This window comes from Hyaena hyaena, unplaced genomic scaffold (genome assembly GCF_003009895.1).
Source record: "Hyaena hyaena isolate Hyena2069 unplaced genomic scaffold, ASM300989v1 scaffold_525, whole genome shotgun sequence".
Classification (NCBI taxonomy): domain Eukaryota; kingdom Metazoa; phylum Chordata; class Mammalia; order Carnivora; family Hyaenidae; genus Hyaena; species Hyaena hyaena.
The window spans coordinates 126,252-137,725 of NW_024081157.1; positions in this window are offsets into that span (position 1 = coordinate 126,252).

The following is an 11,474-nucleotide window of genomic DNA, read 5'->3' on the forward strand; positions in this document are numbered from 1 at the left end:
TGGGAATTTTCATCAGGAAAGGATGTTGATTTTGTCAAATGATTTCTATTAAAATAATCAAATGATTTTTGTCTTTCATTTTATTAATGTGATGTTCACATGTATTGCTTTAGCATATGTTGAACCATCCTTACATTCCACAGACCCATTCAACTTAATCATGGTGTATGGTGCTTTTAATGTGCTGTTGAATTCTGCTTCTAGTATTTTGTTGAAGATTTTTGCATGTATGTTCTTTAGGGATATTGGCCTACAGTTTTTCTTGTAGTGTCCTTGTCTGACTTTGGTGTCAGAGTAATGCTGGCCCCGGGAACAGAACAAGGATGTCCACCCTCTCCACTCTATTCAACATGGTATAAGAAGTCCTAGCCAGAGCAATAAGACTCCAAAAAGAGATAAAGGAATCTAAATTGGAAGGAAGAAGCAAAACTGTCTCCATTTGCAGATGACATGATATTATATAGAAAAACCTAAAGACTCCATCAAAAAATTGTTAGAACTAATACATTTAGTAAGGTTGCAAGATACAAAATCAACATGTAAAAAAATCAGTCACATTTCTGTATACTAACAACAGACCATCAGAAAAAGAAGTCAGGAAAACAGCCCCCACTACAATAGCATCAAAAACAATAAAATACTTAGAATTAAATTTAACAAGGAGGAAAAGATCTGTACACTGAAATCTACAAGACACTGAAGAAATAAATTGAATAAGACACCAATAAATGGAAATATATGCTTACTGACTGGAAGAATTAATATTGTTAAAATGCTGACACTGTCCAAAGTGATCTACAGATTCAATGCAATCTCTTAAAAAAAAAAAATTCCAATGGCATTTTCCACAGAAATAGTAGAAAAAAATAATAAATTCCAAAATTCGTATTGAAAGGCCCAATAGCTAAAGCAATCCAGAAAAAGAACAAACCTGGAAGTATCACACAAGTTATGATAATCAAAACAGTATGGTACTGGCATAAAAACAAAGACCCAGGCCAATAAAACAAATTTTAGAGCCCGGAAATAAACCCATGCATATGTAGCCAGCTAATCTTTGACAAGGACTCCAATACCATGCAATAGGGGGGAAGGACAGTCCCTTAAATAAGAAAAACAAACAAACAAACTGTAAATCCACTTGCAAAAGAATGAAATTGAACCCCTATCTTACACTACTCAGAAAAAAATTAACCAGAAATGGATTAAAGACTAAAAGGTAAGACCTAAAGCTATAAAACTTCTAGAAGAAGATGCTTAGGGAAAAGCTTCTTGATGTTGGTCTTGCCAGTTGATTTATTGGAATGTCACCAAAAGCATAAGCAACAAAAGCAAAAATAATAAATAATGAAACTAAAAAGTTTCTGCACTGCAAGGGAAACTATCAACAAAATGAAAGGCAGCCTACAGACTAGCAAAATATATTTACAAACCATAGATCTGCTAAGGGGTTATTATCTACAATATATAAGGAAGTTATACAATTCAAGACCAAAACAAAACAAAGCAAAACAAAATCCAATTAAAAATGGGCAAGGGGTCAAAAAACAAACAACCCAGTGAAGAAATGGGCAGAAGATATGAACAGACACTTCTCCAAAGAGGACATCCAGATGGCCAACAGACACATGAAACGATGCTCAGCATCCCTCCTCATCAGGGAAATACAAATCAACACCACACTGAGATATCACCTCACGCCAGTCAGAGTGGCTAAAATGAGCAAATCAGAGGACTCTAGATGCTGGCGAGGATGTGGAGAAACGGGCACCCTCCTACACTGTTGGTGGGAATGTAAACTGGTACAGCCCCTCTGGAAAACAGTGTGGAGGTTCCTCAGGAAACTAACAATAGAACTCCCCTATGACCCAGCAATAGCACTGCTAGGAATTTGCCCAAGGGATACAGAAATGCTGAGGCATAGGAGCACATGTACCCCAATGTTCATAGCAGCACTCTCCACAATAGCTAAAACATGGAAAGAGCCTAAGTGTCCATCAACGGACGAATGGATCAAGAAGATGTGGTTTATCTATACCATGGAATACTACATGGCAATGAGAAACAATGAAATCTGGCCATGTGTAGCAACATGGATGGACCTTGAGGGTGTTATGCTGAGCGAAATAAGTCAGGCAGAGAAGGACAAATATCATATGTTTGCACGTATAGGAGGATTAGGAGGAACTTGATGGAGGAACAAGGGGGAGAAGAAGGGGGGAAATGGTGGGGGAAAGGGAGAGAGGCAAACCATGAGAGACTCTTGAATGCTGACAAAAACTGAGGACTGATGGATGTGGGGGGGAGGAGGGATGGGCATGGAGGAGGACACTCGTGGGGATGAGCACTGGGTGTTATGTGGAAACTAATTTGACAATAAACTATTTGTAAAAAAATAAAAATTAAAAAAAAAATAAAAATAAAAATGGGCAAGAGGTGCCTGGGTGGCTCAGTAGGTTAGGCATCTGACTCTTGGTTTTGGCTCAGATTGTGATCTCACAGTTTTGTGAGTTCAAGCCTCATGTCAGGCTCTGCGCTGGCAGCACAGAGCCTGCTTGAGATTCTCTCTCTCCCTCTCTCTCTGCCCCTTCCCTGCTCATGCTGTTAATGTCGCTCTCAAAATAAAGAAATCAACTTTTTTAAAAAATGGGCAAAAGTCTTGAATAGACACTTTTCCAAAGAAGGCCTAGAAACAGACAACAAGTACATGAAAAGGTGCTCAATGTCACTCATCATCAGGAGAATGGAAATCAAAACCACACTGAGGTATCATCTCATACTCATCAGGATGGCTTTTATCAAAACGACAAGAGAACACAAATGTTGGTGAGGATGTGGAAAAGGGAATCCTTGTATACTGATAGTGGGAATGTAAACTGGTGTAGCAATTGTGGAAAGCAGTATGGAGGTTCTGCAAAAAAACAAAAGATAGAACTATCATACAGTCGGTAATCCCACTTCTGAGTATATACTCAAGGGAAACAAAGTCAATATCTTAAAATTTTCTACACTCCCATGTTGACTGTAGAATTATTCACAATATCCAAGATATGGAAACAATTGCAGAGTCCATCAACAAATGAGTGGATAAAGAAGATGTGATATATTCATACATCATATATTTATTAATACTATTCAGCCACAAGGAAGAAGGAAATCCTGCCATTTGTAAAAACATAGATGGGTCTATGCTAAGTGACATAAGGCAGACAAAGAAAGACCGGGTGATATCACTTAGAGTGAAATCTAAAAAAGTTGAACTCATAGAAACAGAGTAGAATGGTGGTTATGAGGAGCTGAGGGGTAGAGAAAATGGGGAGATGCTGGTCAAAGAGCACACGCTTATAAGAAGAACAAGTTTCGAGAGGCTAATGTACAGCATGGTCTCTGTAAATGTAATAATCTTGTATTGTATACTTGAAATTTGCTAAGAGAGTAGACCTTAAACATTCTCACTACACACACACACACACACACACACACACACACACGTAACTATGTGAGGTGACAGAGATGTTCATTAGCCTGACTATGGCGATCATCTCACAAAGTATATCAAATCACCATATCATGCATTTTAAAATACATATATTTTTATTTGTCCTTTAGATCTCAATGAAGCCAGAAAAAAAGAAAAAACTAAAGGACAGAAATGCCCCAACAAAATAAGGATGCCATATTTGCCCCCTAAAAAAGACTTTTTATAGCATATTTGTAATCAAGAGGGCATGAGGGAAAAGACGGTGTTCTAGCAATCAGCAAACTGCACGAAGACACAGAATCGTGATGGGCCGTTAATACCACCGTGGGGGCAACGCTTAGTCTCGCTGCAGTGAGGCGAGTGCAGAGCACTGTCTGTTTGGCCCAAGGTGGGCACCACTAGTCAATATTTTCTTCTTATTCCAGAAGTTCTAGTTTAAGATCTACCATATAAGTGTACTGCTGGCTCCTGTCTTGTAGAGCAAACTGCCTTATTTCCTCTGAACATTTGAGATTGCTCTCTTACTGTTACCATTGCTGTCCGGAGGAGAGCCCTAAATCTCTGTGCTTAGCTCGGTATTGCTCTCTGACTGAGGCTCTCCCATGGGGAGTGATTTGCGCATTGTCACCTGGACGTTTACTGCTGCTTCACCTCCTCCTCTGCTACTTCCGATCCGAGCTTTGCATGTGCAGCTCTTCATTGCATATTGCCTCCGAAGTCTCTATCCCCTCTCTCCTCCCCAGCCATTCTGTCTGAGCTTGTCTCAGCCCTTCAGTGCTGCATGGACTTGTCCACTGACTGTACACACAATACTGGTAAAAGGGTTTTTTTTTAAATTATTTGTTATTTACTTTTTAAGCTTATGCATTTATTTTGAGAGCTACAGAGACAGCACAAGTGTGGGGAGGGGCAGAGAGAGAGCAAGAGAGAGAGGACCCCAAGCAGGCAACGCAGACAGCATGGAGCCTGATGCAGGGCTTGAACTCACAAGCCAGGAGATCTGACCTGAGCCGAAGCCAAGAGTCAGACGCTTAACCCACAGAGCTGCCCAGATGCCCCAATACTGGCAGAAGTTTTTCTCCAACTTAATGAAGGAGGCACAACTTAACCATTTCAAAAACTCAGTGTGTTGAATTTATATAACTAAAGCCAGTCATAGCCATTAAGATACTCTTTCTTTCACAAATTCATTTTATTTTATTATTTTTTTTAATTTTTATTTCTAGGAGAGAGAGAGACAGACGGCGTGAGCAGGGGAGGGTCAGAGAGAGAGGGAGTCACAGACTGAAACAGGCTCCAGGCTCCGAGCTGGCAGTCAGCACAGAGCCCGACGCGGGGCTCGAACCCACGAACCGCGAGATCATGACCTAAGCGAAAGTCGGACGCTTAACCGACTAAGCCACCCAGGCGCCCCTCGCAAATTCATTTTAATGCCACATTACATAAAAAAAATATATTAAAATTTCAAAGGGTGCCTGTTGGTCCTGACTTCAGCTCAGGTCATGATCTTAGGGTTCATGAGTTCGAGCCCCATGTCGGGCTCTGTGCTGACTGCCAGCTCAGAGGCTGAAGCTTGCTTTGAGTTCTGTGTCTCCCTCTCTCTCTGCCCCTCCCCTGCTCACACTCTGTCTGTCTCTCTCTGAAAATTAAATAAACATTTAAAAATATGTATATATGTATATATATATACATTAAAATTTTGAATTAAATAGAAAATAAATTACGTTTCCAAACTAAATACCTGATTCAGCAAATTAGCTTCTTTCTAAACCTTGAGCTTTCTTCAGAGAAGCAGCATTTACCATAATAATTAGTAGTGGGAACAACACAGGGATGAACACATACTCCATTTGTTCTCCCTGCTAACAAAGAGTTGAACTTTATAACCCATCTATTTTTTTCATATAATTTTCAATATTTGCTGAATGCAAACCACTGCTTTTTTACTTACACTAAGGGCTGACCAAACCAAACAAGCCAACAAACAAAAAACCATACATCGACTCTGGTTTTAGATCCGGCATAATAACTTGCCGAGTCTGTGATGCCAACAAAAGTGTTAATTTCACCTTGAGAAGCAAACATCCCCATCGATCCCTTCTGCAGTCCTGGTTTCTACTTCATATCAAATGCAAAGACAGAGAATGTCACCAGCGGGCTTTTCCTTCCTAGAAACGTGCCGCCAGGCCCCTCAGGCAAGAGTCCAGAGGTTGCTTCGAGCCACCAAAGCCACAGCAGAGGCCAGACGTCTGTCGCGTTGTGAGCCCAGGACTGTTTTGAATGACTTCTACCACTTTGGTGGGAGTGGAGGGTCTCATCCTCCCGCAGCACTGTTCAGAGCTCCCCGCAGGAGGAAATCTGCTTCTTTTCAGAGGTAGACAGGGGTCACGGGGGCCTAGACTTGTTTCCTATTCTACGGTTTTCAAATCACCTTACGGATGCCAGCACGTGGCAATCTGACGGCTTCCCTGACGGCGGTCAGCGTCTGCACCTGGGAGCATCAAGCCACCACAACACGGAACGAAAGGTGACCGGGCTGTGAGGACGGTGAGGAAGGGCTCTTTGCAACACTCAACCTGTCTTTCGTCTTGACTACCCACCTCAGACGGCATCCTCCTTCCAGCCAGGGCTGGTGGGAGGCGAGGCCCCAAAGGTGGGAGGCTGATGTTCAAACCTCCTAATGGGGCTTGACAGCAGCCGGATTAAAACGCGCGAGCGCAGCAGCCGGAAAGCAGTGTGGAAAACGTAAGCATCCTCTGTCTGCTCCTTCTCCTGCTATCGGCTCTTTTCTCCCCCCCCAGAGAGCTGAACCATAAGATAAACCTTTTCAAAGAAACAGAGGCTTAAAAAAAAAAAAAAAAAGGACTAGCGATGAAAGAGCTTTGGTGAGTGGAAAAGGAAGACAAGAAGTCAACTTTGTTGTGAGATTTCTAGGGGCCAGGAGCGGGGCTGGTCTGCAGGACAAATGCCTTTGAGGAGGCAGAGAGATCAGCGTGCAAAGGACATGATGACAAGCACGGAAATATGGTTATGCTAGCTACGTTCATGTGTAGATCCAGGCCAAGGCGGAAAACAACTACGGACTTTTTTTCTCTCTGCAGGCGACAAATGGGCAAGCAAGAGCCTTCCCGGACTGGCCCAGCCTCAAGGCTTTCCTCCCCCTCCTTCCTCAGCACAGAACCTCAGGGGTCTACATTTCCACTTTGGCAGTGACCTATTGCCTTGCCCCGTTAGTGACTTATTTCCCCTGGGTACCCCTTGCCTTCCCAGTGAGACTCTGAGATCCTTGAGGGTGAAGCAACGCATTAAAACCAATCCCAAAATACTTGCAGACTGTCTACACTGTATACTCAGCTAAAGGGAACTCAAAGACGTTTAAATGGCTCACAACAATAAGACCGACACAAAAGCAACCCGATGTCGATGCAAGGCAACAGTTGAGTGAAGTCACAAGCACATGGTGTTATATGAGGAATGGACATCAAGTTCCCTTGGAAAAGGAGGTTATGCTAGAGAGGCCACAAGGGAGGGCATTAAGAAGCCACAGCCCCCAGAGGAGGAGCTTCAGGATGCTGCGGTCCAGCTTGGAGGAGGAGAAAGAGGGGTCCCGAGCGACCGGTCACCTTGAATAGGAAAAGGAATGTTCTTCTCCTCCCAGAATGAGAGCTACCCAGCTGGGTACAAATAGATGCATTTACTGAAAATCTGGGATCAACTGATTCTGTAACAGGACTGACACGCTGTGCACACAGTTCCATGCCGGGTCTGGTGCTTGTGACGTGAGCTGGTGCCCCGAGGAACAGGATCACCGTGACTTAAGGTTGAACACAACATGCCCAGGGTAGTTGGTGCCGATTGTGGGCTGTCCAAACTGCTTTGTCTTTTAATCCCTGCGACTAATCTCTGGCCGTCTAAGTGATCATGAGTAGTGACACCTGGGGACATATGTCCCTTTGACAGACATTTAGCAAACAAAAGACCAGAAGCAAACCAACCACAAACATGCCAACACCACCTCTCCCAAGTTGTCACAGGAAAATAGGAAATCCCAGAAAAGCTGTGCGGAGACCACAATGCCCTGGGCCTCCACAATTCCCAGAGAGGAGCAGAAAGATCACTTGCTGCCTGAAATCGGTGCTTGGCGGCACCGCCAAAGCACTCTCTCAGGCTGAAATGAGCGGTCATGCGGCTTCACCCTGCTGGCACCAAATGCACTCTGACAGGCCGCTGAAGACACAAAGCCCTTCCATTTACGATTCCTGGAAACGTAACTTTTGTCTAGAGAGGCCAGAGATACAATCATTCATAACCGTGGATAATTCTCTGAGGGACTGTTGTACATTCCCGGGACTCGCCTAAGACAGTCACAGATCGGAAACACTTTTAGGAGAAAAATGAGCTTTGAACAGACATTGGAAAGACTGGGGGCAGGAGACACAACGCCCAGAAGAGCCATGTGCTCATTCCATGCCAGGCACTGGGCTCAGGACTGCATGTGCAGAGTTTCATTTAGCCTGTGTGACCACGGTCCAGCTGCTGTCCCATTTCCTGCCTCCTCACAGCAAGTCTCTAGAGTGAGCTAATACTGGCTCCACGGTCTCACTTCCCATTCATTCTTCTCCCCGCTCTCAAGGTCACCAACCATCCTCACGTTGGGAAGTCTAGTAGTAGACACATGACTATATCGTACCCCGTTCTTTCCCTTTTGGGAACATTTGAAAGAGCTGACCATACACTCCTTCAGAGCCTCAAAGGCTAGTTTCTCTCAGCTATTTTATTTTTCTTATAGGATCTATCAGCACCCAAAGCTGCTTGGAGTCTCTCTACACTAGAACGCAGCTCATGAAGGACAGGGACTGTTTAGTTCACTGCTCCATCCCCAGGACCTAGGATGGTGTCTGGTGCCATTGTGCCTGGGATACAAAATCCATTAAGGGAAATGGATGAGGGGAGGTTGTAGGACCTTTATAATTCTTTACGTTTTGTATAATGTATATGTTTTGGGCTATAACAATAGTAAGTGCACAAAAATTCCCAAACATTGGATTATATGGTATGGGAAGTGAAAAAATCTGGAGAAGTCATCCATTCGTCTCCCCTACTTTTTACAGGGCCCCGCCAAACCCCCCTACATATTGTTTTAGAGAAAGAGGAATGGAGACAGATGGGAAGTAATTTTCATAGGTCACCTTGATAGTGAATTTTGGTTTTCTGGCCATCTCACTTAAACCCATATATATTATAAGTGGTTTTACTGACAGCGTCAGCAGCCATTTATGAATCTGCGAAAATCTTATACCTGGGAAGACTGGCATTTTCCACCAACCCTACAGTCCCGTGAAAGCATGCAGGGGGCTTCCGTGATGTTGACTGTCCTTGGAAACTGGGAGCCACTTCAGGTTTTATTAAACCTGGCCCTGGTTTCTGGCCACAGATGCAAACTTCTCATCTATAATTAAGCAGCTGATAACTTTGCAGGGAAGAAAGGTGATTTGTGAGCCCAAGATAGATTCAATATGGTGCATGCCTCTCTCTTTGCCAAAATGTCAGACATGGCCTCTATAGGTCTGGACCAAATGGTGGGAGTCATCACTGAAGTAAGGGAATCATAAATCATAGAAACAGATTGAGGTGCTCTGCAGGGTTCGTGTCACAAGTCGTTCTTATTTTTCTGGGACCCACTGTGTTTGGGACAACCTTAGAGAGTTCGTGTTCTAACACTTGCCAAGGCAGGTTACGAGCAACAGGATTACATACGTAATGCCATTCAGTAATGAGGGAGATTTCCCATTTTCACTAGAATTTATATTTACTTTTAGATTAACCAATATTAATCCTTGTCTAAATTCTTTTTATTCCAAAAATACCCTCCAGGTATTATTACAAAAGCTACTATTCCAAATCCCAAAGCTACTATTAGAGAAAGCCATTCATTCCTAAAGATTTAGGGTCTCAGGGGCGCCTGGGTGGCTCAGTCGGTTGAGCGTCCGACTTTCGCTCAGGTCATGATCTCGCGGTTCGTGGGTTAGAGCCCCGCGTCGGGCTCTGTGCTGACTGCCAGCTCAGAGCCTGGAGCCTGTTTCAGATTGTGTCTCCCTCTCTCTCTGACCCTCCCCTGCTCACGCTGTCTCTCTCTCTCTCTCTCTCCTAGAAATAAATAAAAAATATTTAAAAAAATAAAGATTTAGGGTCTCAGGCACAAGTTGATATAAAGAGGGGAATATAAATTACATTTATTGAGTAACTTCTACATGTCGGATGTTGGCATGAATTTGAGAAAGGAAGTATCAGTGACGGAGATATTGTGTAAATATTCCCCATGAGTGGTGGACAGCAACTGCTCTTAGACCGTGTAAAAGAAACTTTGGTACAGAACCAAAATAACTTCCAACGAGAAGCATCTGGATTTCCTAATTCTGATTTCTAATGTTGTCCTCTAATAACTGGACAGTCTTCAACCTCTAAGCCAGGGATAGACAAAATCCTATTTTCCATCTTATCCCCACTTTAGGGACAGGGTGGGATGGGCATGGAAACACTCAAGATTCGATACAGACCCGCTAAATCAGAAAACCTCCAAGTGGGCCAGCTGTCTGTGTATTCTGAGAGTTCCAAGGTGATTCTCACCTATATCTTTATGTCTCCCATCACCACACAGCACTTTGCACTAAGCCTTCTTTGGAGTCTGTGAAGTCAACATCTTGCTTGATCAGACATGGGCTTTTTTGTTCCTATCAAAAGGTTTACCAACCTTTTCTACTGAAATATAACTCATATGCCATAAATTCATCATTTATAAAGTGTACAACTCAGTGGTTTTTAGTTTTTTCATAAAATTGTGAAACTCTTGCCATTACCTAATCCAGAATATCCTCGTCACTCCCAAAAGAAATTCCATACCCATTAGCATTTACTCCCTGTTCTTCCCCCACCCCACCGAGCCTGTGGTAGTGGCACTAACCTATTTTCTATCTCTATGGATTTGTCTGTTCTAGAAATTTCAGATAAATGGAGTCACAGAATATGGAGCCTTTTGTGTCTGACTTCTTTCACTTAGCATGTTTTCAAGGTTCATCTATGTTGGTATTATTGGTATACATCACTACTCCGTTCCCTTTTATGGCTGAGTAATATTCCATTTTACGGATGGACCACATTTTGTTTATTCACTCATGAGATGTCATGAGTCATTGGGTTGTTTCCACTTTTACTGGCTACTATGAATAACGTTTCTATGAACATTCCTGTCCAGGTTTTTGTGAGGATGTAACTTTTTCTTTCTCCTGGTAAGTAGGTAGGAGGTAAATTTTTGGGTCACAGGGCAATAATGTGTTTAGCAAGACTGTTTTTCTTTTTCTTTTTTTTTTTTAATGTTTATTTATTTTTCAGGGATAGAGAGACAGACAGACAGACAGAGTGGGGGAGGGGAAGGGGCAAAGAGAGAGGGAGACTAAGAATCTGAAGTAGGCTCCAGGCTCTGTCAGCACAGAGCCTGACACGGGGCTCGAACCCACAAATCATGAGATCATGACCTGAGCTGAAGTCGGATGCTTAACCAACTGAGCCACTCAGGCGCCCCCTAGTCAGACTGTTTTACAAAGCATCTGCATCATTTTATATTCTCACCAGAAATATGTGAGGATTCCAATTTCTCCACATATTTACCAACACTTGTTATTATCTGACTTTTTTATTATAGTCATGGTAGTGACAGTAAAGTATTGTATTGTTGTCTTGCTTTGCATTTCCCTGATTGCTAATGGTATTCAGCGGCTTTTAATGTGTTTATTGGCCACTTGTTTATCTTCTTTGGAGAAATGCCTGTTTTAAGATCCTTTGCCCATCTTAATTGGACTATTTGTCTTCTGATTATTGCATTGTAAGAGTTCTTTATAGATCCTAGGTACAAGTCCCTTATCATATATATCTTTGCAAAAATTTCCCCTCATTCTTTGGGCTGTCTTTTCACTTTCCTGATATATCCTTTGAAGCA